The following is a 23,017-nucleotide window of genomic DNA, read 5'->3' as shown; positions in this document are numbered from 1 at the left end:
GGACTGCTCTTGGCCTGCTTGTTAGCTATACCCAGACCTCTGGACTCCCACATACCTGGTGACTGTTATTCCAGTACTTTCTGGCTTTTGTGGGTTTTCAGGTCAGCTTCAGTTATCTTTGGTAAGTCACACATACCACACATGTGAACACACAGACATAGACTTACGAGTATTCATATCTATGATGCTTTTAATTGGTCTGTAAAAGGAATTTTACGATCATTTTGGGACAGAGGCCTGTATAACAAAGGTGTATAGTAAACTTTCCATGTTTACCACTTCAGAGGATGCTTTAAGGAAAGTGTCATTCGTTTGGAGGAAAATCATGACTTTCCTCAAAGAGGTTCAGACTGTTTGAATATTGGGACTATCCACAGAAATTTTTCTTAAAGAGACTCACTGAGCATAGTAGCTGCTTATTTGTATAATTGGTTTTTTTTATTGCTGTAACGTTGGTTTATAACATTATATAACTTTCAGGTGTACATTGTAATATATTTCGAATTCTCTGTAGATTACATCATGTTCATCACCCAAATTATAATTATAATCCATCACCACACATGTGTGCTGTATAATTGTTAATCTCTCTTTTCCTGCAGAGAGTGAGCTCTGTGAGGGAAGGCACCATATTAGTCTTGTTCACTTCTGTGTCTCCACTGCCTAGCGGAGAATATATTCGTTTCCTGCATTAAACTGTTTCTGGTTAAAAAGAGACTAAACGTACTCAGATGCATTTGAGTCAGTGTAGACAGCTAGGACTTCTGACCTCTTTCCTTGGCCTCACTGGTTCATGAACAGAAGACTTCAGTTTGTCAGTTTGGATTCAAGAGTCCAACCAAATCAGTTACTGTTTATAGGGAACCTATTGAACGATGTGCTAAACCTTGGAGAAACAGAGGAGGAAAGACATGGGCCGTGTCCTTCCACTAGAATGTGCAGACAGGCTTAAGTCTAAGAATATAGAGATGAAAGACTTTACCATCCATCCACCCATCATACAAATGATGAGGATCTGTTTATGTACCATGCCTCGTACTAGATACAAATCCTGCCCTCCAGGAGCCCACTGTCCACTAGTGGAGACAGACCTGTGATCAAGTTTCAGTACATTGCAGTCTGAGATGTGCAAGAACAGAGGTAAGTGCAGCATGCAGAAGTAGCATAGAAACTAGCAGTAGTGTGAGTAATTGGGTGTTAACAGGTAGGCGTTTCATGGTTAGTCAGTCTTCAAAGAATTGCAGTGCAGTAAAATGCACTTACTACCAAGTCATAGTGAGTATGGTTGAGTCTGTCAGTAAACCCTTTGCCTAGTTAGGTAGCTGACTAATGAAAGACATAAAGATGCTGCTCCTTTGATTCTAGCTTTGAAGCATTGTAACCGACGCTGATTTCCACGTCTGGGGCAATGGCCCAGCCCTTGGGGCGGGAGGTTGGAACCCACGTCCCTGATACTGTGTGAGTCACTCCAGCTGCTCTGAGCTCAGCTTCAGGTCTCCACCTCCACTTGAGAGTGATTTTTTGGTAATGTTTCAGCTATTTAATTAACTTGTTAATTCAGATCACTTGTTTATGTACTTTTTCACTTTCCCCCTTCTCCTAAGTCCAGAATTGTTCAAAGCTGGGATGTTTGAGTGTCCTGGTTATTGTACTGAATTTTGGGTAAATGAGCGTGTCTTGCTGCTTAATTCACCAATTTTGTGCTCCCTCTAGCAGCCGTGGAAGCCTTTGCCCTAGCCCAGTATCATTGAGAAGAAACACCCAGGTCTTCTAGTTTAATCAGACGCAGCTGCTCATATTAATTGGAACAAGATTTGCTTACAGGGTCAGAAGCAGCTCATTAGTGGAACAAGGAGTTAGTTGACTCTAGTTGTTTTCACAAGCTCTGGTGGTGGATTGTTCCTGGGACCTACCTATAGGCCACATCAGCACGGAGGCTGCTCTGTCTCATTCTGGAAGGCATTAGTTGTGTGATATTGATTAAAATTGATTAAGAGTTTATGCACAGTGACCATATATCTGTCCAGTAAGATGGGATGGGATGGGATGGGTTAGTCCCTAAACCAGTGATTTTCAACCACAGGTGATTTTGTCCCCCAGGGGACATTTTCAATGTCTGGGGACGTATTTGGTTGTCATAACTGGGGTGTGCTACTGGCATCTAGTTGGTAGAGGCCAGGGGTGCTGCTAAACATTCTACAGTGCAAGGGCAGCCCCCACAACAAAGAAATACCCAGCCCCAAGTGTTAGTTGTGCCAAGATTGAGAACAGCTGCCCGAGACTGACATCCCCCGTGGTAGCTGCTTAGCTAGGACAGTTCACAAGGTATCAGAATAACTTTACAGTTTTTCTGTATGGGAATCTGGGATGCAGTCTGCTCTCCCTCTTCAGGAGTCTGGTGCCTGCCTGCAGTGTTTGCAGTGGAAAAATACTTTTCTCTGTTAGTCAGAGGCACTTGGAAAAAGTCCAAGAGAACCTGTTCTAATCTGGGAAAGTTGGCAAGGGTACCTGTGTCTCAGGCTGATGGAGCTGCATTCTAGAAACCTTTCCCAAGCTGCTTAATGTCCCTGACCACTGTTGTCAGGAACTTCATGGGACTCCTGGGTGACTTTATCCAGGCTCAGTGACCTGCAGCTGTCTCATCTGAGCTTCATGATTTCCTGGCCTGAGGTGCTTCTAGTGAGAGTTGTATGGCAGACCTGGGAGCCTTCCTAGTTTCATGACCTTGGTCACTTAAATCACTTCGCCTGTCCAGGCCTCAATTTCCCTGTCTCTCAAGGAGGATATTAAAACCTACCTGCATTCTACATAGGACTGCTTGTGAACTTCAAATGAATAAATCTGGGAGAGAGATCCCGGCGAATTGTAAAATGCTGTCCATACATACGTGAGGGGTGCCTGAGGTTGGGGTATGTTAGTATGTTAAGGCGTTAGCTGTTGCTTTTAGAAAGACTTCTATTTCAACGAGGCCTGCGCAGAGCTTGAGACATACCAGCTTCTCCCCTGAGGGCTTGAGCTGGCCAGGGATGCGATGCTCAATATCCAGCTCTGACAGGCAGTTTCCTAAAGTCTTTCACTTACGTGCAGCCAGCAAGTGGTTCTTTTATATTATCAAAAATTTGGAAGATCTTCGTGGCCTTATAGGTCACCTTCCTTGTTAAATTCTCTGTTGTTCCTCCGTGGTGTTCGTCCCAATTTGTAATTGTATGCATCTCTTTGTATTCTTGTTTGTTTAATGACTAGACTGTAGATTCCCTGAGAGCAGTGTCTGTTTTGTTCCTGGCTGTATCCCTAGCACCTGGCACAGCCCTGGCACACAGTAGGTGATTAGTCACTAATTGCTGAATGAGTGAATAAATGACAAGGTAAAGAGAAACATGGGCTTTGAAGTCACACAGGCCTGGGTTTGTATCTCAGCTCTGTCAGCTTCCTGATTGTGTGGTTGTGGCCAGCTCTACTTCTCTCCAGCTCCATTGCCACCACTGTAGTTCAGGCTACTGTCCCCTCTTTCCTGGATCCTGCAGGGGCCTCTGATTGGTGTCCTCCTTTTCTCACATCCACTTCCTCTCCCATCCAATCTGTTCTCCATATCTCAGTTGGAACATCTTTTCAAACCATTGTGTCACATTCCAGAGGCGTCCCATTGCTCTTAGGATACAAATATAACCCTTCGTGGCCTGAGAGGCCCTGTGTGCTCTGCTCTCTGCTGCCTTTCCAGCCCCATTTCTTCCTGTGCTAGCTCTGGGGCTCTAGCTGATCTCCCCTCTGGCCACTTCTTGGTACCTGCAATGCAGCATGTATGTCCCACCGTAGGGCCTTTGCATCTGTCGTTCCTTCTATTTGGCTCACTTATCCCTGCGCTCCTTCCTTATTTTGACTTAGCTACATCTTTTTTTTTTTTTTTCATACCTCAACTTAGTCATCACCTCCTTGGGAGGCCTTCCCTTGACATCCCTGACTAGTGCCTTTTCCCTTCTATCTGTTCTTGCAGCACTACAACCTCTCCTCTGTGCTGTTTTTTGTAGGATTCTTTGATAAATTCTCCCTCCTACTAGACTATAAGTTCTGTGAGGGCAGGAGCCACGTTGGTTTGCTCAGCATTGTACCCTCAGTGCTTAGCAGAGTACTTGGCATATATGAGGTAGGTACTTAGTTCATGTTGAACAAGTGAATAAACCTGACTTCTCTGAGCTTAGTTCCTCATTAGGAAAATGAGGAAATGTTGCCGACCTGGTATGAAGGTTAAATGAGATGATGAATTAAAGCTTCCAGCATCAGCGCAGGACTGGGCTCAGGTGTTTGCTCAGTCCACACTAGTTCCTCTGCCCTTGGAAACTTGGGAGCTCTCCGGAGCTCAGATGCCCCATATCTTCTCTTTCTGGTGAGGTCTCTGCGTGTCTCTGGATAGGTAACAGTTGATTCAGGACTCCTGGAGAGTGCAGAAAGATCATTGCTTACAGATGCTAAGTGCTGGTTGCTGGTGATTTATTAGAATTTCAAGGGGAAGGATTTACATAAGATCCAAGCCTTAATGTGAGGGTGGTCAGAATGTCTAGAATCTGTTGGTTTTAGGATGCTGGAAGCTCTCCCTGAGCCATGCAGTGTCCCAAAGTAGCTTTGTGGTCTTACAGAAGCTATGGATTGAAAAAATGGGCCTAAATACAGAGTTCTCTACATTCTTCACTTTCTTCAGTGTCACCTAAGAAAGTTCTGGAGTCTTAGAAGTTTGAGAGAATTAGAGATGGAAGAAGAAACTTCCTCACTTTACAAATGGGCAAACTGAAACAAAGAGGAGAGAGGGTGGCTTTATGGCCGCATTTAAGCTAGAGATCCAGTTCTGCTTTTCTGTGATTTTTCCCCTCCCATCACTGCCCTCCTGGTTCTTGGATCTATCCTTTTAGTTGAGATGTTTTTTTATTCTTTAGTTTCTCTAAAGTGGGGAATTACATGGCACATGTGGAGGGGACCAGCTGTTAGCTACTCTCTTTTCTTCAAGTGTCACAGACCAAGAGCTATTTTGTTGCATGTGATGTCTAAGCATTAGTGAAATCCAAGCCTAGCCATTGATTCACATAAACTGAGTTTATAAATATACCTAATGCTGATTTTTCTGTTTTGGGGCAAAGATCCTTTCCAGAATAAGGTGACAGTGTATATTACTCCATCTTTGGGACCATATATCATGAAACCTCAACCCAGCTCAGGGAGCTTCTGACCTCATGGGCTCTATTTAAAGCCGGTGCTTTGGAATTCATGATGTTGGTGCTTTAGAACTTTGAAAACCTAGTGGTTGAAAGTCAAACTGAGCCCAAAGAACTTTTTTTTTTGGGTGAGGACTATTTGCCCTGAGCTAACATCTGTGCCAATACTAGTCTACTTAGTATGTGGGATGCCTCCGCAGCATGGCTGATGAGTAGAGTAGGTCCACGCCCAGGATCTGAACTTGCAAACCCAGGCCACTGAAACAGAGGGTGTGGAACTTTAACCACTTGGCCGTGGGGCTGGCCCCCGAAAGGACTATTTTGAAAGGGATAGTTTTTGCCTATTATTAAAGTCATGAGTTTTTATCCTAAAATCCTTGGAATGTCAGAAATGGATGAGAACTTAGAGCTCACCTGGCCTGGCTCTCTCAGTTTAGAGATGGGGAAACTGAGGACTAAAGAGGGGGAAGCACAAGGAGTGAAGGAGCTGGGACAGAACTCAGGTCTCATGGCTCTCGGTCCAGTGCTCTTTCCACCTTGTCACATTCTCTCCAGAGATGGTGAGGAAGTGTAGATGACTTAACCAGCCCCAGGGACCTGAACTGGGAATAGTATTTCTTCTGTACATGAAGTTCTGCTTCCAGAAAACACCGATCCTTACCTGAAATGTGTAGCCATAGATCCCCTTATTGTATTTGTGCATTCAGTGGAAACTAGGGGATGGCACCCCAGGAGCAAGGGTCAGGAGGCCATTCCAGGATTCATAGAAGTTGCCGAATTTCCATTTATGATAAAACAACAGCAGTCACAGCTCTCATGGACCACTTCTGTCACCACAAAGTGCCTTCACATCCATTTTCTCCTATGAAGTTGGCAAGGTGGGTGGTGTTATCCTTGTTTCACAGACGAGTCCCTAATCGGTTCTCTGCGTCATCCCGGCTCACAGATGGGCAGCGCTAAAGCTTGAAGCTAGTCTTCTGTCCCCAGGCCTGCTCCTCTTAATTTCCAGTAGTGTGTATCTCATGATGCTCTAACTCATTAACTGAACTGCTTTCACTCTTCAAAGAAGCATCTTTCTCCAGCTTTGCCAGTGCTTCTCCCAAGCAATAAGGAAGGAGATTCCTGTTATCTTTGGTCCTTCAGCAGGTGTTTGTGGAATGCTTATCTAGATGTGTGTAGCACTGTGCTACAGAACATAGGGTATATAAACTCCAGAACTACCTTCAGGAAGCTTGTAGTTGGGTGAACAAATGAAGTATTTAGTAGAAGAATAAAAAAGAATGTGTCAAAGAGCCAGAGGAGTGGCCCAAACACCGTAGGGTGTCAGGGGAAGGAGAGGTCAGTGTGGGCTGGGTGGGCAGGGAAGGGTGTGAAATCCTTTGGGAAGGTCACATTTTAATGGGTGGAGAGTTTTGGACTTGGTTCTGTTGCTTTCTCTGTGTCCTCTGCCAAGCACAAAACTCTCTGGTCTGGGGCTAGCCTTGTGGCGTAGTTGTTAAGTTTGAGCACTCTGCTTCAGCGGCCTGGGGTTTGCAGGTTTGGATCCTGGACGCAGACCTACACACTGCTCATCAAGCCATGCTGTGACTCACATACAAAACAGAGGAAGATTGGCATGGATGTCAGCTCAGTGACAATCTTCCTCAAACAAAAAGAGGAAGGTTGGCAACAGATGTTAGCTCAGGGCCAATCTTCCTTACCAAAAACAAAAACAAAACCCAACCCAAACCCAAAGCTCTCTGGTCCCATTCTTTCATCTGGACAGTTGGAGGTTGTGGACATAATGATCTCTAAGGGCCATTCTGACTCTGAAATTCTATCCTGTAAAGAATAAAACTGGCCTAAGGAAATAATTATGGATGTATTGGAAGATTGAGTATAAGGTCATTCATTGCATCCTCATTTATAATGACAAAAACCAATGCATGGAAACAAATGAAATTGTAGGGGGACTGGTTAAATAAATTATGTACAACCATATGTTGGGATATCTGGCTGTTAAATAGAATGTTTTAGAAGGATATTTAATGACAGAGGAATATGCTCATATAGTAAGTGAAAAGAGTAGATTACAATAAGTTACTACACTATAACTTCTAATTTGTTTTTTTTAAATGAAGGATGTTTGCATAGAAAAGACTGGAAGGAAATATGCCAGAATATTATCTCTGACTGGTGGGATTATGAGTGAATTTTATTTTCTTTTATATTTTTTATGCTGAATTTATAATTTGCAGTCTAATTATATCCCCCGAAATGTTAAAATTAAGGAAGAAACTTTCTTGCCCCTTAGTGCAGGGAACTGGCCCCTTCGCCACCCATTCCTGTGTGTATGTCCTTGACAAATCACTTCCACGGGCCTCAGTTGGGAGGTCGCATGGAAAAGAGGCAAGAGACTGTAGAAGGAGGCAGGAAAGTGGGGATCTATTTTTGGCTCAGTGGTGAGTCAGCTTTGTGACCTGAGTCAGGTCCCTTCCCAACATCCCTGAGCCTTGGTTTCCTCATCTGAAGACGGGAGTTGGAGGTCACAAAAGATCCTTTGAGCTCCAAGATGTACTGGTTCCTGAAGATGGAGAATTTCTCTGCTGTCGTGGAGCTGGCCCCGAGTCCTCGTGGGTTCCTTGAGTCCACGTCCCTGCTTTCTTACCTGCTCCCTGCACCTGGGCTGGTCTGCCCGGCTGCAAGCCATTCCTCCTGTTCAGAGTTCAGGGTGGGATTGGATGGAGTTCAGCGATGGGGCTGGGCTGAGAGGAGGCAATGACAGCATTCCACCGCTAGAGGGAAGCATGGTAATTGTTTCCCCCTCTCCCACTGTCATAGCTGCTCTGCAGGTGAAGAGGAGCCTTGATTTGCCTTGATTTGGTTTCAAATTCTAGAATTTTACAATTAGAAGGGCTTTGAAGATCATCTAGGAGAACCCTATTATGCTGCAGATGTGAGATAATAGAGGCCAGAAAAGGCAAGTGACCTACTTAGAGTTGCACAGTATGTTTTATTGGGGTCTGCCCTTTACAGTTTAGAAGAAGGCTGCAGACAAAGCCAAGAGTCATGTCCACAAAGGGTGGACAATTCCCATGATTGTGCAGGAGTCTAAGGGGTCTGCTTGCATATACCTTTACGGAGCTCCTTTGGCCAAGTGCTAAGGGCCTGCAGCTGGAGAATCAAAGCTCTGACTCTACCCTGAGAGCTCATGTCTGGTGGGGAAGGCACACGCCAGCACGTGGTGCTCCCCAGTGTCTGCCTCATCATCTGGGTCTGCCGCACCTGGGATCAGGCTGTGGTGGTGGCTTGGAGGCGGTTTGTGGAAGACCTGTAGGGGTCCTCACGACGCCCCCTAGGTTAGGAGGTATGCCCGGCACCCTCAGGTTGTTATTTCCAGTGAATTTCTGCAGGCAGGGCTCACATGTTCACGTGTCCTATCTTTTCTTGAGGTTCGCCAGGAATCCTGACATTTCGTTTCCCACCTGCCAAAGGCTTTGTTTCCTCGGCCCTGGGCTGACTTTATTTTTGGTTTCCAGGGTACTCAGCAGCCCTGAGCACTATGGTAAAGTGGAACTGTGCGTTGGTCTGGGAGCCAGGCAGCTGTGCGACCTTGGGCCAGTTACTTCATCTCTGGGCAGGGAGATCAGGCTCTCAGCTGCAGGTGGTCATCTCTGCCAGAGAGATGAAGTTCTGGTTTATTTTTGGTTTCTGTGTTTGGCGATGGAGACCCGTTGATCTGTGGTCCCGCGAAATGCAGTGTGTGTCCCACCGAAGCAGAAGCAAGGTTCACCCTTTGAAGTAGGTTCATTTGGATAAGGGACTTGCAGGGGGCCTGGCCAGAGCCAAGTGCTGCTGGTCTGGAGGGCCACCAGATGGCAGCAGTGGGCACACAGAGGGCTTTGGGGTTGAGGCCAGTAGGGCCAACGTCCAGTCAGAATTAGCATGGTCAGAGCTGAAAGGACCCCCCTGAGGTCACGCGGGCCCTCCCCCTCTTTTTATGGATGGGAGAACTCAGGCCCAGAGAGGGAGAGGGCTACCTAAGGTCTCACCGTGAGTTAGTACCTGAGGCTCTCCTTGGTTGTGTGAGGAACCACCATCAGCCTGGCCTCCAGCTGGCTGCCCCACAGGAGAGCGGGGAGACAAGGGCCTGGGCCCTGGGCCAGTGAGCCGGAGGCGGGCAGGGAAGGGGACAGCAGTTGACTGCCTTGATCCTGGTTTCTTGGAGCGTCTGGTGCTAATGCCTTCCTCCCTCCCCCTGCAGCAGGGCGGTGTCCCTTCCATCTGCTCAGTTCTCCTCCGGGCCAGGGCCCTCCTGTCAGGCTGTGCCGTGATGGAAGCTCACAGCCCCCATACCCAACAGATGCCCAGGCCCAGGGCCTTGCCAGTGGCACGCTGCAGTAGGATGTGAGTTACACAACTGGTTGAACAAAACAATTTAAAAAAAAATCTTCCAGGGGGCAGAATAGGGCAGGGCAGCAGTGTTTGCCAGGCGCCTACCAGGTGCTGCCCTTACATACTCCTCATACCCCCGATGTAGGGTTCATTCCCTTGCATTCCAGGTGAGGAAATTGAGGCTCAGAGAGGCTGAGTGGCTTGTCTAAAGTAACACGGTGAGGTGAGAAGCAAAGCAGACGCTCAGACCATGGTCTGTTTGATGTCAAGGGTCATGCTCATTTCATCTCATTGTGTTACCTGCCTCACAGCGACTGCCCTGGAAATGTAGCAAGTGGCCCCCGGACTTTGGGGCAGGGAGGAACAGATGTTTCTCTCTTCCCTGGAGAAAGCTTGTCGGCAGTTGTGGTGGTGGGCTGCTGGGGGAGAAGGCAGTACAGGGCAGGTATTTGGGGGCAGTGGCAGCTGGCCCCTGAGAGGAGGGAAGGTGCCCTTCCTCTGTGTGCCTTACGCTAGCAGCTCCCTCTGCCAGCCGTGCTCGCCTAGCCAACCCCCTTGAAGCTATTGCCAGCTTCCATTGTTTTCTGCCCAGCTGTCACCTCTCATAGAGGCCCCCCCCCGCCCCGCTCCATCCGAAATGGCCACCACCACCCTCAGCCACACTCTGGTTCCTGCCCTGCTTTATTTTTCACTGCCTGAAGCCGTAATTTGATTATTGCTTACTTATTTGTGGTCACGCTCTCCTCACCAAATGCGAGCCCCCCGCGGTCAGGGACTTGGTCAGTTTCTCTCCCCCAGATCTCACCTGTACAGAGGAGAGGGCAGTGAGGGCTGGCTGCGTGGAGTGGCTGCAGCTTTGGGATGGGGAAGCTGTACCATCTCTAGGGGCCGTGCTTAGGAGACCCAGCCTGGGCCTTGCCCTCTTCCACCTTTTCGGAGAAGCCCAGGGTGGAGAGCCTCTGCTCCCTGAGGCAGACAGTGATGCCTGGGGCCCCAGAGTCATAGGGCCCACCTTACTGCTGCACATCTGCAAGGCCTTGCCATGGGTCCTCGGCCTCCCCATTGTCCACAGCCGGTGGGGCACCAGCCATCCTGTGAGCTCACTGGATGGTTCTGGGAAGGGTGTGGAGGTCCCTGGCAGAGGGCTCGGTTTCCAGTCAAGGAATTGTTGTCTTCTTTCCTGGTGGGGATTGATTTGTTCCAGGAGTTCTCTAAAAGTGGGTGTTAAGTGACTGGCCTGTAATATTGCCATAATTCTTAGGTTCTTGACGAATGGCACTGTGCTTGCCCTTTCTCAAGGGACCTTGCTTGTCTCATGGGAACTTTCAGTAATCTGAACTTTCAGTAATCTGTCTCACGGGTAACTTTCAGTAGTAACAGCTGGTGCCTTAAAGTGCTCTCTGACGTGTGCCAAGATGAAGGTGGCCCATTTTGAGGAATCTTGGGTCAGCTTTTTCCTAATCTGAGAATGACTTTTTATCTTAGGAGGAAGCCTGATGTGGCCAAAAGAGGCTTGAAGAGCTGGGTGTAAGTTCTACTTTGGCTGCTGGTTGGCTGTGTGATCTTGGTCAGGTCATTTGACCTCTCAGGGCCTGAATTTCCTCATCTGTTCAGTGAGAGTTGTAATCCCTAATTTGTCTGCCTCAAGGGATATACTATGTCTCTCATTCACACATTCCTTCCTTCATTCCTTCACAGATATTTATTGAATAGGCAGAGATGAGGGGAGGTCATTCTAGGCAGAAGGAATACTGCAGACAGAGGTGTAGAAGTGGGAGGTGCTCCCTGGTGTAGTTTGCTTAACATGGAGCCAGGTAGACTGAGAAGGGCCTGGAAACACTCGAGTGTGATGGGCATGGTCCTTACTCAGGCTCTGTTATGGGGCAGTGGAGGGAGCAGCTGAAGGCGTCTCTGACCGGGGGCGGCGATAAACATGAACAGTGAAGGAGCGACCCTGCATCAGGTGGCTCTGACGGCACCTCTCTTGAGCCTCATGCTTGCTTCTTGCTCCAGGTCTCATCTCTGTGGCTGACTTTGAGGTACTCTTTGTTCTTCAGGAAGCCGTATGCCCCCTGAGCTGGGGTGACTATTAGAATCCACAAGATGGTAGGGCCTGGAGTTCTCTGGCTCATGGGTCTGCCTTCTGGGAAGCTGGCCACGTGGAAGGTGAGTTAGAAAGCCATCACGTTGCCTTCAGTCTTGAAGCATGTCTTAAGGGCCTAGAGATGAGCAGCTTTGCTGCTTCTCGCACGCCTCCCTGAGGAGATGGAGGTGTGTGGGGAAGGGTTACTCACATTTGTCAAGGACGCCCTGTGTGCCAGGCGTTTTGCCAGGGCTTTACAAAATCGTCTATTTAATCCTTACACAAAGTTTGCCGAGAGAGGCTCATTCCCATTTTCATGAAATTGAAGAGCAGTTGAGACATGGACTTGCCCTACCTAGTTACTTAGCCTCACCTTGTTCAATGTGAAACTGGGGTCAACAACATCACCGTGTCACCTTCGAGGGTGTTGTAAGGATCAAGTGAGATCCTGATGTGAAAGCACTTTGTAAACTGGAAATTACTGTCTGCATAGGCAGGGTCATTAACAGTACTGCTTCCCAGTGAAATTCTTTGAGATTTGCTTGGACCTTTCCTGCCTCGGCAGGTAGAAGGTTCTAGCCTTTGGTTTCTTTGTGCACTTTCTTCCAGCCAGCCCCAGAGTCAGTGGCTCCACTCACCGCTTGTCTCTTTAAAGCCCACAAATATGAAGGTACTACTCTTCTTTTAGAAAAATAACCCTACAGTACAAAATTAATATCAAAGTAAGCTTACTTTTTTGCCATTTTGGTGAAAACAATAAGAAGTCATGGAGTTTTAACGGTGGAAGGGACCATCTCGTCCTTATTTGAAATTTGAGAAAACGGAAGCCCAGGGAGGCAGTCCTCCTACAGCTCACGGATGCAGAGGAGGTGGGGTGGTTGCCCAGGACCCCTCCACTGCCCCACATCACCCCTCTCAAGAGAGACTTCAAGTGCTTCCTCTCTTTTATGGAGGAAGGATCCAGTTTAATCAGTTTCATTACACCAGCCCCTTTATGTAACAGGCTGTTTCCGGGTCCTGGCAGATGGTCCATAGTAACAGTGCTTTGCTGATTTGGTTGGAGCTAATCCTATGAAATGAAAAATCCTGTGCAGCAGATGCCTTTCCCAGTCCCTGGCCATGGAAAAGTCAGCCTCTGCGAGGAAGGTGCTATAGCTTTGTACTTACTGTCTCTGCTGTGACGGAAGGTGAATGCCAGGGAGGTGGTCTTAAACCCTGTCAGGTTTTTACAAAAGGTCTCACTGGGGCCTTAGAGTTTCTTGCTGGTAAAGGGTGTTTCTTCTGGGGCCTGAGGGATGGATGGGAGCAGGGAGCAGAGTGGGAGGGAGATTAGCAGATGTGGTATGGAAAGATAGGCTGTCTCACCATGGATCTGGCCTGGTGGCCCTTCACACCATGAGGATGTGCACATCCAGATGAGCAATTTGAATATAATGCAGTGCTTGTCACACCTCCCAGCAGCCTTGACGGTGGGCTTTGATCCCAAGCTTCCCCCAGCCCCTTCTGTTGAAATTGCTGGTCTCCAGGTCTCCTGATCATCTCCCCTTTCCTGGTGGGCTTGATCATAATGGCTTCTCCTCAGTGGCCTCCTCTGGCCATGCTCATAAGTGCCGCTGCTTGGTGCGACAGGCAGATCCCCAGACCACTGACAGTGAAGTGGGCATCCGTTGCACGGCCTCTTCCTGACCTGGACCTGCTGCTCGGTTCTCACCCTGGCAGGTCCTCACGTGTGGGGTGGGAGAGTGCTCCCTCTCCGTGAGTACAGCTCTGTTAGGACCCCATAGGTCTTTTAGACCCACCACTCATGGGGAAGCTGGAGAGTTTCCCAGAGGTGGGGTTAGAGAAAGTTTGTGAGGCACTGTCCAGTCAGGTCCTACGATGTCCTCACTGGTTGACCGTAAACTGGCATCCCACGATAGGCTCCCTCCCCTCCTGGCTCCTGCCCCTTGGTGAGTTATTTGCCCATAGAAAGATTGGGGGCAGCCTTTGTCTCCCCTATTTGAAGATCTTAATCTGGGCCTCTCATTAACTGAAAGCCAATTTCTCTTTGGAAGCCAAGGATGCCTATAGTATTTCTGGGGCTTGTGGGATCTCTTGGGGTTTCAAAGGTAGGACCTGGCTTCCTAACGTAACAGCTTTGATGTGATGGTTTCGCTGGCCCAGTGTATGGTTTGTCTCTAGTCCTGCTCCCGCGGGGCCTCAGAGAGGTCTGCAGGGGGAGCTCTGTCCCCACAGCCAGGTGCTGGGTTCTTACTGAAGGAACTCGAGCATTCCTCTCTGCAGGCCCAAGCGTGCTTGGGAACTGCGGCTTTCCCTTGGCTGTGCTGAATCTCCCAAGTCTCGTTCCCAGCTCCAGCCTCCAGCTCCGGCACTGTGAGTCATCATCACCAGTGGAAAACGCGGCCTCGCCAACAGCTGGGTGCAACGCTTGGCCTTTTTTATTCTTTCTTTTTTTATAACTTCACAGAGATGGAAACTGCTGATGATCTTTTGCAGTGGACAATAACTGAAGAAGTCTGGGGCTAGATATGGCAGTTCTAGGTAGGGAGAGGAGAACCCTGAGGAGATGGTGTAGGGATGTGTGTCTTTCCATCACCCAGTCCCTGGACCTTCCAAGAAGCCATCCCAGGGAGGCAGGCAGGAGGGAGCATGTGGCTCTCACCTGTCTCTATCCTTCCCTGCCGAGGAGCCAGGAGGCCTTTAGTTGTTAGCTGATGCAGGGAGCAATCGAGCTTTGAGAGGTTGACTGGTACATTTCTAAGAGGCTGTAGACAGGATGTACTGGAAGTCAGGGTCGCCTGGGTTCTAGTCTTGCTTTGCTTCTAACTCCCTATTTGACCTTGGGTAAGTCAGTCACTTTCCTTACTGGGCCCCACTTTTCCCAGCTGGAAGCAGACAGTTGGGTTTAGAAGGGTACTGAGGTCCCTTCTTTCTCTGATGGTCTGTGAGTCTGAGTTGAATGTGAAGAATTTTGAACCTTATTCCGATATTCCTCTTGAACATCTGAAACCTCCAGCTCTTTCTCCAAGTGAACAGTGCTCACCGCATAGGAAGAGTCACACAGGTGCGATTCCTCCCTCCTCCAAGAATGTGCAGCCTTCCTCCTTCCCTCTCCCCACGAGGCGGTGGACAGAGTCTACTGGGAAGCAGGAAACTGGGATTCTCGTCTGGCTCTGGCAAAATACATGTTTGTCCTTGGCAAATCATTCCCCTCTTTCAGCCTCTTTTTCTCTAAAGTCAAGGGATGACACTTGCTTCTTGGCTTCAACTCCCCCCTTTCCTCCCCCTACCCCTGCTTGAGCCTCCTAGTAGCTTTTCTGCAGGGTGTGATTCTTAGCTGCAGAAGCCCTGGGGTATGGTTTCCTTTCTTGCTGGGAGGGAGAGAAGCAAGATTATTTTTTTAATTACACAGCTAAGATTAGGCTGCAATCTACATTTTAAAATGTTATTAATAAGAATCTAAAAGTGTACAAAGAATCTGTGGAGTCTGAATGTGGAATGAGCTGGGAAACATCTGCAGAGGCACTGGCCCCAATCAGGGATTTTTCTCTGGGTGCCGAGTAGCTGCTGGGTGTGACCGGCAGCTTGATGCACTGCTGCCCCTGCAGGAGCGGGGAGCCCAGCACTCAGCCAGAGCAGGGCTCACGGGCTGGCCTCTCGAGACGGTTCCTTGCAAAATGGCTTTAGAGAAAGAGTTATGGTTATTATATTACTGGCACCTCTATTTAGAGTTTATAAAGTGTTTCATGTCTTGTCTCCCTTTTCATCGTAGTGCCGAGAGGGAGTTAGGGCAAGTTTCCCGGCCCCTTCATGAGTTGGCTGAGGTCTCTTAAATTTAAGGTTTTTCCTTTCAGAAAGGTAGTGTGCTGTAGAGGAAAAGCCCCAGACAGCAAGGTGGGAGCTGGGTGCACTCCCGTGCCGCCGCCTCCCTCCCAGCTCTGCCTTTCCCCTTTCCCTACTTTATATTTCTCTAGAGCACGTAAAGTCATTTGCCACGGGTTATGTTTTATGTGTGGTTGGTCAGCTGTTGTCTTCTCCCCACTAGAATGTAAGCTTTTACCCAGGAAGGGAGTTCTGTCTGTTTTGTTCACTGCTGTGGCCCCAGCACCTGGGACAGCACCTGATGTGTATGAAGTGCTCAGGAACTATTGGTTCGATGTTGTTAATGCCTGGCTCTGCATCTCAGTAGTCCACGTGACTTGACAAAGTTGTTTATTTCCCTCAGTTCTGTTTTCTCATTGGGGAGTGGGCTGGGCTGGGTTCTGGTGTCCTGGGTGGCATACAAAAGTCCATGGGAAGAGCAATGCCTGGAACTCTTCCCTCTTTCAGCAAACACTGGGCCCCGGCTGTGGGTGAGGCCCTGTGCTGGAGGATGTGAGCAATGCAGGGAGAAGAGGAAGGACTGCTGTTCTCCACCCTTCAGTGCATGTGATGGGGGATTTTATGTGTCAGCTTCACTGGACCTCAGCTGGTCAGATACTTGGTAAACATCATTCTGGGTGATTCTGTGGGGGTGTTTTTGGATGAGATTAACATTTACGTGGTAGACTGAGTGAAACAGATTGCCCTCCCCATGTGGGTGGGCCTCATCCTATCAGTTGAAGACCTGAATAGAACAAAAGAGTGACCCTCCCCAAGTAAGAGGATTATCCTGTTTGACAGCCTTTGGACTGAGACATTGGCTCTGCAGATTTTAGACTTGCCAGACTTCATGATCATGTGAGCCAATTCCTTATAATAAATCTCTCTATATAGATCCTATTGGTTCTCTTTGTCTGGAGAAGCTTGGCTAATACAGTGGGCAACATAAGTCATGTCATCATATCATCTTTTATTTGGTGGCTTAGAATTAGTTGTTGGAACAGAGGTACAAGCACATGCCAGTGGCTCCTAAGGAATGAGTGGCTTATTCTGATGAGGGGATAATGGGACACTTTAGGGAGGGAGTGGCATTTGAGCCAGGCCGTGAGGGTGAGAAGGAGTTTGGTGGGCGGGACAAGCAGGCTGACCAGCTTTGCAGGCTGGGGCACAGCATGACCCTAAGGCCTGAGAGGGAGGAAGTAGGATATGCCCTTGACAAAGGGGCGGGCATCCAGCTCTGAGATGACAGGTGCTTGGAGGGAGGGACTGTGTGGATGATGAGGAGGCTAAACAAACTAAGCAAATTAGCGCTGGGGCTTCCTGCAATGCCCTCACCTTGTTTGGGAGAAGACACCATTCTTCCCTGCTCTTGTCTAGGAACCACCTGGCCCTGCGTGGTGGATAGTCCTGCAGCCGGTCTAGGAGCTCCTCGGGGTGCAGTGTGTCTTGACTCCTATCACTGGTGCTCCTGATATGACAGCTAATAAGTCAGTGGTGAAAATGGAGCAGCTGTGCAGAATGCCTGGCATGTTTTGGGACTCTGATCTTTTTCATGTAGGTGAAGGATGACTCTTACTGGCTGGGCTTTCTTTGTGCTCCTGGCCCATACTTGTGTCCCTGTGACTCTGAACAACCTCCTGAAGTCCTTGGGCAAGTTCAATTTTGAAGAGGCAATGTGACCCAGTGAAAAGTGGAGCTGAGGTCACGCAGACCAGTGCATCCTCTGTGGGGAAGTGATGGGGGCACCGACTCTGGGACCAGGCTGCTGGGTTCCATCCAGGCTCTGCCACTGACAGCTGGGGGACTCTGAGCCCAAGACTTCACCTTTCTCTGTGCTATAATTTCTTTACCTCTGTTTGAGGATTATAATAATGTGTACTTATGGGGTATTTTTTTGGACAAAATGTGACAATCCATGTACAGAGCTTGGCAGGAAGTAAGTTCCCTCTAAATATTAGCTATTATCATCATCATCATCATCATCATCATCATCACCACTGTCAATGTGGCTTTGCCACTTACTAGCTGTGTGATCTTGAGCAAGTCATTTAACCTCTGGGGTCTGTTTCTTTTTCTGTAAAACGGGGTTCACACCAGGCATTGATTAAATTATATAACTTGGGGCTGGCCCCGTGGCTGAGTGGTTAAGTTTGCGGCTCCGCTTTGGGGGCCTGGGATTTCGCCAGTTCGGATCCCAGGTACGGACATGGTGTTACTTGTCAGACCATCCTGAGGTGGCATCCGGCATAGCACAACCAGAGGCACTCAAAACTAGAATATACAGCTATGTCCTGGGGGCCTTTGGGGACAAGAAGAAAAAACAAAAACAAAAAAACAAAAATACCCCAAGATTGGCAACAGATGTTTGCTCAGGTGCCAATTAAAAAAAAATTATATAACTTAATGGCAGTGCCTGAAATGGAGTTTTACACAGAGTCAACTCTCAATAAATAAATTCTCCCTAGTTCCTTACATATTTGTTCAGTCTCTTTGCAAGCTGCTGTTTTAGCTGAGGAGCCCATGTTTGAAAATTTTATTCCTATATTAACTTTTGAAAAATTCTAAATCTTTTGCTATGTGATATTTTCGTCATAGGATTTTGTAGACTTGGGAAATTTTACAAAAAAATAACAGGGTATACAGTCAAGTCCCAATTTTTATTTAGATTGTTAACTATATTAGTGGTCTTTGATATTAGAGTGGATGTTTTATTTTAGGACATTGGTAAGACTAAATGTGCCAATAAAATTAGATTGTACACCACTCATTTTGACACTGAAGATTTTTAGACATCGTTACTGTAGTTTAGATCAGGAAGATATCTCGGAGGTCATCTATTCCAGTCCTCTTATTGTACAGATGAGAAAACTAAACCCCCAGAGGAGAAAGGGACTGTTCAAGGTCATGTAGCCTAGAAGAGAAGCCAGGATTAGGATCCAGATCTTCTGAGTCTTAGGTTAAAGCTTCCTCTCTTCTCCAGCTCACCTGGCTTCATCCCTTTCTCCATTGCTCTCTTCCTTTTTTCCCCTAGTTTAATTTATTTGTGGTACAGTGTGCCAGATGCTATGCTTATATCTTACGAAAATCCAAAAATTCCATGGTGAAGCCTTGAGTGGTAGAGGCATTGACCCTAAGACATTGGTAGATGGGAGTTGGCAGAGAAGATTTGACAGCTTTGTAGAAACTGGGTAGAACTATGGAAATCCTTGATAAGGCTGTGCTGTTCAGTCTGGGAGAATAATAGTAATAGTGGCTAACATTTACTATTATGTATTATATAATTTATGCAAAAGTATCCTTGTAACCACCCTACAAGGTAGATATTATTGTTCCCATATTGCAGATGTTGAATAATTTGCTCAAGATTGTGGAGCCAGCAAATGATAAAGCTCAGTAGTGATGAGCAAGAAGTAGGTAGGTAGAGATGGTTAGATTCATTTGTTCATTCAGGCAGCAGCTATTTTATTGAGCACCTACACTGTGCTGGGCTTTGTTCTAGGATACAGGGATGAACAAAAACAGACAGTCCCTGCTCTCAGAGCTGACTCTCTGGAGGGGCCGACGTGAATCCAACAGTCCTCCTAATGAGTGCACGTTTATAAACTGGCATAAGAGCTCCCAAGAAGAGGAACATGGTTCTCTGAGGTCATTACAGAAAAGAATCTGATCTGGGTTGAGGGCCCAGCAGAGTTGACGAGTGAGCAGGAGTTGAACAGGTTTGGGGGTAGTGCAGACAGCCAAGGCAGAGGGAAGCAGTATATAGGCCTGAGGGAGAGTGGCAGGGCACATTTGCGCACGGGAAGTGGCCTGGTATGACCTTTCCAGCACCTGAGCTCTGAGCTCTCTCCCTTCCCTCTCTCCTGCTCTTTACATGGGAAGATTAGGCTGGATGACTCTTGGGTAGTTAGTTCTGTGTTTGACCAGTCTTTGGTTATTATCATCAAGTGCCTTTTTATAAAGTCTCTGTCCACGTGGCAGAACAAAGGATTAGTTACTGAAATGAGGTTCTGACACTCTCAGGACTTAGAATTAATGACCCTGAGAGTAACTGGTGTTTGTCAACAGATGAATTATAAATATGACAAACTCTTAGGCAGACAGTGGCCTCCTTCTCATGTGTGTGTGTGGTGTGTCCTCTAGAAGGCCTCAAAGCATCCTGGAATATTAGAGGTGGGAAGGACTGAAGAGCTTATGGCCTTTCCTCTACCTGACCCATGGGTGTTCTTTTATAGCTTTTTTTATAACATTTCTACCATCTATTTACTAGCCCCATTTTGATATATTCAGTGACATTCTGTTCCCTTTTGGGACATATTTTGTTAAGAAAATATGGATGTTCCTTATATTACACTGTAATCTATCTTCTTGTCACCTTCAGGGCCCTTTCCCTAGAACAGGGTAGAAGCTCCTCTTCCCTGAGGAGCTCAGATATTGCTGGAGCAGCTTCTTACTGTGCCCAGAGCTGGGGCTGCCGCACCTGCCTCACCGCCATCCCAGGCAGCCATCTGGTGGATGGTAAAGGAAGCTGGCTCCTTGAATATTTGTCATCCACCCACCCTCCGGAGTCTCCTCTGACCTCAGAGCACACCTCCCTCTCCCCTCCTACCCCCCACCCCAAGGCTTTTCACCTAGTAGTCTTTCTCCTCATTCACTCCCTCTTTATTTATATTTGACTATTTGATAAGATATTTGCAGAAGGCCCCAGTAGACTTAAATCATTTAGTAATGAAACAACATTTCATGATTTCCAATAACAGGACCCTTGATCAAGTACCTCTGCCCCTTTGTCTGTTTCTTTTAATGGCACACCACCTTCCCACTAACCTTGAAATCCTGAAATCTCAGAGTGGTGTTTCTCTCCTCCCGTTCCCTTTCTCTCACATCTAATGGGCGACAAGCCTTGCAAATTCTTACTTGTTCTCCCCCTATGACTTCAACCCCAGTTTCAGCCCTGGTGCGTCTTAGGCTTGCGTGTTGTGGTTATTCCTTCCTTCCTTCCCTTTTCACTTACTACCTCTGCAACTTTGGGTAAGTGCCTTGTTCCCTGTCAGTAAAGTGGGGCTGATAGGAGTTGGGAGGGACAAGCAAGATACTACCTAGAGAGGGCTTAGAACAGAAGGCTCAGGCACGGAGTAAGTGCCATGGAAGGACGTGTCAGCTGTGAATATTATTGTTACTGGCCTCTCCAATCCTTTGCCACATGTACCATCCCCAAATGTTCCTGTCATCAGGCCCCACCCCTGCTCACAAGTCTGCTGTCCCTCCATGGTCTATTTAGCAGTAATCCCCAAAATGAGCACGATGAATTGCCAGATGATTCTAGCTCGAAATGTTTCCTCAGAGCTCCCTAGGCATTCTTTCTCAACGCTACTCATTTGACCCTGTTTTTTTCTATGCTGCATTGGGAACTTTTGCTCTGTGTATTTCTTGGCTCCATGGTTATTCTATGTTAATTCTCACAGGGATGTTCCTTTAAATTATATTTTACTTGCTGACTTTATTTTGAGCTGTTTGTCATTTTTCTCATTTATCTGGAGACACATACCTACACTTTTTGGATGACACTAATGTATTATTTTGTACCACAGTAGTATATAATTCTTTACTCTAAGGAAAAGATTCATTTGTTAATTTGTGATCTGAATCTCCTTGGGGTGGACAGCATGCTTCAGCTTAAGGCAGACATTTATCTACATTATGAACATTTTTTGTATGTGGATTCGTTGTTTTCTTTTGCACTGGGTGACCTAAAATCATAATCCTTGTGTTTAATGCCTTTATTTCAGCGCCTATAGTCCTGAGTTCTGCATGGCCTCCTGGGAAGGAGGCCATTCTAGTGAGGAAAGCTGGATGGTACACAGAACATATCCATGTGATCTGGGTTCCCCTCCTGAAATGCTGTAACGATGGCTGTGTCGTCAGCCAGGTCTCTTCAGTCTGTGTCTGTAGCTGCGCAATCATTGGCGCAACCATTGGTCTCGGAGTCAGAAGACACAGGTTTACATCTTGATTCCACCACTTGCTGGTTGTTTGGACTTGACCAAGTCATTTAACTTCGTCTCTAAAATAAGCTTAATAATCTGTACTTCACAGAATTATTATGAGGATTAGTTGAGATAGTGTCTATGAATGTGCTGGACACATCGGAGGTGATCAATTAATGTCTATTTAAAAGAAGAGGAAGTGGAAAAGAGCCTCCTCTGTCCTCTGTGAACCTTCTGATGCAGAGTATATTTTGGGGAGAAACAGACAGACAGTTTCAGAGAGTCCACCTGCCCGACTGACAAACTTCAGTTGGAGACTGAAGGCTGGACAATAGTCCGCCTGGTTTCTGGGCTTGTCTCTAATAGAATGTCTATGGCCTCCCCAGGGAGCATGAAGATTAATTAGTTAATCTTTGTAAAGTGCTTTGAAGGTGAAAAGTGCAACGTAAGTGGAATGGTTGAAATGCTATTGGAGATGTAATAATGGTAGCACCATATTCTGGCAGTCTTGCCTGTCTTGGACATCAATAATCAATAGCAGAGCAGGTTCTAAGATGTTTTTTACTTGATAAGAAAGGATTCGTTGTGGGATTTGTGATAACACATTTCTTTTTGTAATCTTGCAGATAGAAACTTGCCAGTTCTTCCCAGTAGAGGAATGCAATCAGTAACAGTCTCATCCTCAGGCTTCATGGGCATCTCCTTGCTAAGGTAGTCTGGTTGTCAGTCCTAGCCAGCTCAAGTGGAGAGACAGTTTGCCAGTTTGGGATGCTTTGTGGGTCCTGGGCACATGGGCTATTTGGTCTAATCCTGCAGAAGCTGAGGAAGAGTGTTATGTGGTTATCCAGTGGTGTGGACCACTGTGAATAACCAATGCAAAGTGGTACTATGGGCCAATAGGAGATGTGGCTTAGCCGTGTGACCCTGGGCTGGTCGCTTCTGTGAGCCTAATTTTCTCTCCTGTCAAATGGAACATAGTAATTGATGAGAACAATAATAAGGGTGACTCACAGGAGGGTGAATTTCACCCTTTCTGTGGAGAATTGAGGAGTCTAGGTTTCAAATTACTGGTGGTACATAAGCTGGACTCTAGAGATTGAGCCATAGTTTACCAGATGAATAATGTAAGGAAAGGCCGCCATGGCAGGAGGAACAGCACATTCAAAGCCATGAGATCGCACATCCGAATGGAGCCCCCCCAGTTCTTTTAATATACCCAGTACCCCATGAGCCTTTTCTCCCTCTTTGAGGAAGCTTGGGAGTCTGATTCCTGTGAACTCCTTGGCATCTGTGTTGGTGTCGGTGATCACATCAATCCTGAGAACTGTATCCCTGCAGAGCCCTGTACCCTGCAATATTCTGACATGTGCACCATGAGTCTGTGGTTGTTTTTTAGCTGACACTATAAACCGTATGTTGAATGTGGGGCCAGATGAAGCTTTGATACTAAACACAGAGTAAGTAGTAGATTTGTCTAGAATTTAATATGCATTACTTGATGTTTTGTCTCTTAA

At 47.2% G+C, this 23,017-nt stretch overlaps 1 protein-coding gene across 44 annotated transcripts in view; it reads left to right on the top strand.

Moving 5' to 3' along the window:
- The window catches only part of SERGEF (secretion regulating guanine nucleotide exchange factor), a 229,510-nt gene that overhangs the window by 24,133 nt on the left and 182,360 nt on the right, over positions 1-23,017 (top strand). The gene's annotated exons all lie outside the window — the stretch shown is intronic.

The sequence above is a fragment of the Equus caballus genome, chromosome 7 (genome assembly GCF_041296265.1).
Source record: "Equus caballus isolate H_3958 breed thoroughbred chromosome 7, TB-T2T, whole genome shotgun sequence".
In the NCBI taxonomy this organism is placed as follows: Eukaryota; Metazoa; Chordata; class Mammalia; order Perissodactyla; family Equidae; genus Equus; species Equus caballus.
Note: the sequence above shows the minus strand (reverse complement) of the source record. Positions and strands in the feature narration are given on the sequence as shown.